We start from the raw sequence: 6,878 nt of genomic DNA, 5'->3' as shown, positions 1-6,878 counted from the left end.
TGATGGTTATTTATTTATGTGAAGGATGGCAGTGCTTTCTTCCTTATCAAGCATACAGATAATCTGAGTGGTTGAACAAACGTTTCCTTCATCTTTCTTTTTCGAACTCTCTACATAAGGTTAATGTCTTACGTAAAAATGCTGTATTTTTAGTTAAATGGGTCTTTTGACATTGTATACTTCCCAGGACAGAGAATACAGCAGGATTGTTTTTAGTAAAGTGCTGCATCTTGTACTTTGTTTAATAAAGACATTAGGACATACTTATTGGCACCATCTAAAATAAACAGAAGAAGTGGTATGGCTGGTTCACATGCTTTGTGAGGATGCCTTCAGAGCTCTAGAAGAACATGAGTCACAGCACAGGGCACAGCTATGTCCCAAATCACTTCCCTCATCTGCCCAGATGACTTCAAAGAAACCAATGAAATGCAGAAGTCAGACTTGTGGCACAGTGAACTGGAACTGATGCATTCTACTGAGATTTATAGTTATATATGGAAAAAAATAAGCCTTTCTGTTCTCTGTCCTAAAAGAAGCAATAGCTAGCCTTATAGACAGACTTATAAAGGGCTGCAGGTTTTGGCTCCAGAATTACTCTTTTTTGGGTGGGGGGAAAAAAGAAAGAAGAAACCCTTAGAGGAGGTGATGGAGAATGTGAGCATTTTGGCATTTTGTATTGCATACTTCTGTTTCTTGTCAAAATCTCTTCATTCCTGTTCTATTCATAGAATACTTTACAGGAAAACAAACTGTAATAGTTAGCATCTGAGGAATCTATAGGCAAAATAGACTTTAAAGGATATCTTGAGCCAACCCCCAAATGTACTATTTGTTATGCTAATTTGAAGTAATGCACTTTGACAACAAGATTCAGAGTTGCAACAGTTTAAATGTTTAAATAACAGAGTCTTGTTTTCAGAGTCTGTGAACTTCTGCTGTTCCCAAAGAATTCAAGAAGAAAACAGAGCACTGGAAGAGGATTTTTCTCTGCACTCATCCCCAGTTCTTACTTGGGAGCAAAAAATCCCCCATAGATAACTCACAGTCTGTGCTTCAAACTTTGAAAATATTGCATAGAAGTCACACTGGATAAGCTAAACTGCCAGAGTTTCAGGATTAGAACGGAGCAGGCCATTGAATGGAACCTAGCCAAGGAATATTTCTTGCAGGTGTCAGTGGCTGGTAGCTATGCTACTGTCCGTTCTAGTGAGACAATTTGTTGGGTGACAAAGAATGAACTTTTCTGGAGAATTTGGAAAGACAGTGCCTGTCCTGAGGAGAGTCATTGGTTTACTTTGTTTTCTTTTATTATTGTACAATTAAACATGATCTTCATTATCATTTTAATGCGTATTTTCTCTGACTGAGTATGGCAGCTCTAGAGCTAGTGCAGAGGTACCAGTTAGTAGTCCTCAAGTGCATATACTTCCTGGGAATTATCCTTATCATATTTGATTCAAATTTGTCATTCCTAACCTTAATTCCTAATCTTTGTGTTATAATTATGGATTATTAATATTATAAGGTATTTTCAAAGTTGCTGCTGCCCTGAAACATAAAAGAGTATTAAAAATTACTGACAGAAGGTTATCTTTAGGCACAATAAATCATACTTCATTTCCTTTTATACTGTTATATTTTGCTTTTAAATCATACTTGCTTGCAGTTCTTGAGATTTATTCTAGGAATTTTTTTATTAGATGCAACCGAGACAAGACAGTAGCACTCAGTCTCACACAGCAGAGCCAAAACAGTGCCCACCACATCTGCATTAGCTTTTCCAAACTGAATTTTTAAAGTGATTGGGAACAGGCAGAGGAGAATGTAGTCACTGAAATTCCACAAGACAGGCAGTTGCCTGAACCAAAATTAGGCTGATTGTGAAATCAGAGGTTAAAGTACTGTTCTCTAATTTGCCCAAAGTGGCACTAAGGATTTTTGTTTCTTAAGTAAACTATCTTTGATCTGATTGAACTGAAATCTGAAAAAAATTACAAAAAAGGTGCTCCCAATAAAAGGAAATTTGCAGCAGAACCTTTTGAGACTGCACTGTGTCAGAGTATAAGGGCATGTAGCTGTGTACGAGCATATGCCTGCATGCACTATGAAATGGGGAAGTGTCTGGAAACAATCTTCAGATGTAGCACTTTTTATGATGCTTAAATATTTATGTAAAATGAAGCTGTGTTTTCTATCTGCAGGTATAACCCAGCTGGGCTACAAAGGAAAAAAGCACACAAGCAGCGTGTTGTCCATGGTGCTTTGACCCGGGGATGCTCTGCTGCCTGCTGCAGCTTTCACTGATGTTGACTAAATCTCACTGTTAATTCTGATGGGTTAACTTGATTAAAGGGGTCAAAATCTGACCCCTAAAGGCTAGCAGGTAAAACTCCTAGACTGAATTGTTCAGTTTTCTTTATTGAACTTCAGCTGCAGTGATATTTCTCTAAAAACCTTTGCCAGAGTATGCATATATGAAAATGTACACATACATATTTCACATCCTGAATTTTGCTCTCCAAAGTATTGCATGCTCCAAAGGAGGATGAAAGCAGTTGATGATATTTGCCTGCTTAGATTAGCTGTCAAACTCTGCTTTTAATTAAACCACTAATACAGGAATTCTTTCTAGATTTTCCATGCAAGTGCTTCAGAATGGGTGCCCAGAAGGTACAGTAATGTCTTTTTTTTCCTCTGAAAAATAAACAATCTTCTTTCCTTGAAAGCTTGACAGATCTTTAAAATATTCAGTTCCTGCAACACCACTGTGTCCCAAAGCTGTCTATATTCTATGGTTCCTATGGTTGATACTGATAACAGAAGTAACACGAACAGTTCTTGATGAGTGATTTTTGCCAGAAAAAAAATAAGTAAAGCAGAGCTGGTTAATATTCCTAAACAGCTGCTAATCAAAGATAATATAAACCAACACTTAACATTCAGTGAAATACTCTTAGTACTAAAAAAAGCTCTTAACATTAGTACATATACGAAAGATTCAGGCAGAAGTGATAACCTACATATTAAAAAATAACTAGTACTCAAAAAACAGGTATGTGCATTTTATGAATGCCCCTCTTGAACTTAGAAAAAAAATCCCAACCCAAACAATAATACATATTGTTGAAAAGTTTTATTTTTAACTATAAATTCTAATTGGTTTGGTGTCTGAGTCCTGAATATAGTGCCTATCTTTTCAACATAGGACTTTTTCACATTTTATTGGTTAATTTTCTACTTTTTTACACATGGCCTAATACTGTATCCCTTGTTTCAGGGAGTGGTATCTAGGCATATAAATAGCTAGGATTAACTGCATGCCTAAATACTGAAGTGGAACTACTTGCATAAGGAGCTACCGCTCAGTGGGAATAAAACAGAATTGGGTGTAGAATTATTTGTTTATTACTCATCAGGCAGAATTACTTGACCACCCAAATGAAGTCCCTGAGGCAGTATCTGAAAGCCAGCAGTAAAACCCCCAGATTACACTCTTACACAAGGTCTGTACAGTGGATTTTTTCTTGATTTTTGTTCTGGGCATTTTTTTTACAGTTTATTAATGTCAGGGTTAAGAAGAGAGCATCTGAACTTAATTAGTGATGTGAGATAATATTTACCATATAAAAAGAAAATAAAATATCTTGGCACATAAAAGTGGCTCTAATTAACCCACATATAAAAAGACTTTTCAGACCAAACTCTTGAAGCTAGTGGCAAATTTGGATAGCTTTCTTAAACTATAAGAACCTTACTGGAGCCATCCAGCTTCCTCTGAAGTCAATGGAAACTTTGCCCGCAACTTCAGTGGAAGTAAACAATGAGATAGTTTGGAAAACAAAATTAAAACGTCGCCATTAGTGAGTCACAAAATCTTGAATCAAACTCCAAGGGAGTCTTCACATCCTTCAGTCTCCATGTAAGTGTACAAAGCAGAACCTTTTTTACTTCTTCATTGTCTAGGAGAATGCTGAGATAAGGAGCAGCATTATAATACATCCCCATGTGTGAACCATTAGCAAATATCCATGCTGTTGAGCCTACAGCTCTGATTCTGCATTCCAGCCTTTCTGAGCCTGATAATCTCATTTATGGCCAGAGATGTGGGTATTTAAAACCTAGAATGATGCAGGTGTCTGGTAAAACTAATTTATGGTTGCCTAAATTGTACCTCCCTTGTATTAAAGAACTAGGGGAAAAAAATTGCAGTTTTTATACCATAAATGTCTTCCCAAGATGTTTTTCACTGTCCTGAACAAAGAAGTACGATGGTTCATAAAATTTTTAGAGTATTCCTTGGAATAAGCATAGACATAGAACATGGGATTACAGCAATTAATGACAGCATAACCTTTCCAAGTGAGAGATCCTATATTTGAAAGTTATAATGAGAAAACATTTTCTCACACAATATCCCTTCTTGCTTAGAGGGTGAAAAATGTTCACATCAGGATAGAAGACAGGAGAAAACATGACTGGTGTGGAGTTAAATCCCCTGTGAAAATACTATGGGAAAAACCACTTCAGTAAGTGCACAATTGTGCAAATAAGAATTTCATCCACTAGTCTGCCATGGTTTCTCAGAATACAACAGCAGTTCAGTTTGAATATATTTTGCATATATCTGAGTGCTGCATACTAGCTGTCAAGGCTCTCTCTTCAGACAAAGCCTTATTGTTTATTAAAATGTTTCATAAGTCCTTGTTGTGGGAGCAACAAACCTCTCCTCTCCACCAAAGCCAGATCCCATTCAAAGTACAATTTGGAATGCTTGTCCTTGTTAATTTAAAGTACAGAATAGCCTCTCTGTGGTCTGCAGCAAAAATCCATCTGAATGTAATGTCTTTCCCCTATGCTTAAATGGGTCGTGGTGTTTTGTGTCAAAATAAAAGCATTGCACTGACTCTGACCTGCTGCTCTGGCCAAGCCATTTTTCTGTACACAAGTGGAGGAGAGTAACAAAGGAAAGAATATTAAGTCTACTTCTAAGTAAGTGTTCTCTTTCTTTGCCTGTTGTAAAAGTAAGAGCAACCTTTTTCAGGGCTTTGCTAAATTTTGCTTAGCTGTGTCTTCAGAAGATATTGAAGCAGAGAAATATCTCTCACACTTTGTATCTACTGTAAGCATGGTCATTGCAGGCCTTCTACACTGGGGATGCAAAGCGGACAACACAGAGATACTTTGCTCCTTCTGGCTTGTCTGTGATTTTGTTCCTTTGCACCAACAGAAATACTAGAGAAGCTGTATTAAAGCAGATTTAACCCTTACATTTTCTAAGTTCTAATGTTTTAAGTGCATTCAGTTTCATGTAGGGATGTTATTTAGTCATGTGTTTTCTGTAATTACTTAGCAATAACTATTTGCAACATTCTGATTGCCTGAAATCCGTATTTGTGTTTCTACTTACAGTAATCAGATATATTATCTCCTGAATATTAGACTTTAAAGTTTGTATCCATTGGTAAATGAAAGTTATTCATGTGTAAACTTATTTTGCAGGGAAACAGAAGCTGCAGAGTGGCTAAGATGTCTTTTGTTTATTGTTCCCGAACAAGACCACAAGTTTGTATTGAATCGCAACCATTGACTCCATTACTACTTACCAGGAGAGCCATAGTTGCCACCTCAGCCTATGGGTTAAACAGGTCCCTTACTGGTGAGAAATGGTATGTAAAATAATTTAATATTTGTACTAAAAAACCTTTCTTTTTGATTTCACTGTTTTCTAAAGTCTTCTTACCCAAAACAATTCTGCGGCTGGCTGGGGCTGTACCATGATACAGCACAGCAGGATAAAAAACTGAAAATACAACAACAAAGTGCATATTGGATAAGTATACAGAACAAATGATTCTGCCCTTTCTTCTAAAAAAGATGTTTTAAACATAAATATAAATCAGGATTTTTCTTCTGAAAAGCCTCAAACCCCAATGCAAGCACATTCCAAAATAACCCCTGGAGTGAACAGTCCAACATAAAGAGCAATGGCTCACAAAAAGCATTTTTGGACCACTGATGACATTTCCATTTTTCTTCAAACTGACATCTCAGGAGAGCTTCCAAGTGCGTGGGTATGTATCAGTTAAAGCAGAAATGGTGTCATGTATCCTATCGAAATGAGAATGTAGTAACCTAAGCTCCCTATAGTCGCTCACGGGGCTATATGGAAAATGTCTATCACTGTGAGCTTGCCACATCTCAGCAGTGCTATGTGACCTTCCAGTAGAGAGAATGTGTGAGGGACTGCTTGCTAGTGTGGGAAAGCAACATGCTGAGCTCCCTGGTGAACTGCCACAAGGCAGAAAGGAAGATTACCTACACGTTGTTCTTTGCTTTTTTTTCTGTTTAATTCCCCATATCCGAAATGGAGGATCATTTTCTGCTCTTTGGTTTTATGCCAAGAATTACATGGGCTTTGATTGAAACTAATAGTTTTCACCAAAACCTTTTGCTTATGCCTTGCAGAAGGCTGTTCACGTCACACATTTTACTTTGAAAGTTTAATAATCTGAGCGTTACGCACTTGCCACATTCCTGAATGGGGATTTGTTTGGCTCTTTGTTTTTTTCATCCTTCTTTTCATAATATTCCAGGACAGAGCTGAGTGTACATGTGGATAAGGAAGTACCTGGGCAAACTGTGTGTGGGGAGGACAGTCTCCAGTCTCCACGGCAAAATGGTGCCTTTGGTTTTAGTAGCTTTCCACTGAGTGCCTTTTCTGCCCAGGGAAATACAGCTGGACAACACTTTTCCTTACCCCATTAATGTGGAGGGTCTAAGGAGGCATATCTGAGGGGGATTTGCCTTTTTGGGGGGGCTTTTGAGGCAAACCATAACATTTCTCTCTTCGAGGATCCAGCCGCTACTCCCAGAGC

Source organism: Melopsittacus undulatus, chromosome 1, assembly GCF_012275295.1.
Source record: "Melopsittacus undulatus isolate bMelUnd1 chromosome 1, bMelUnd1.mat.Z, whole genome shotgun sequence".
Classification (NCBI taxonomy): domain Eukaryota; kingdom Metazoa; phylum Chordata; class Aves; order Psittaciformes; family Psittaculidae; genus Melopsittacus; species Melopsittacus undulatus.
The sequence above is the reverse complement of the archived record's forward strand: the minus strand, read 5'-3'. Positions refer to the sequence as shown.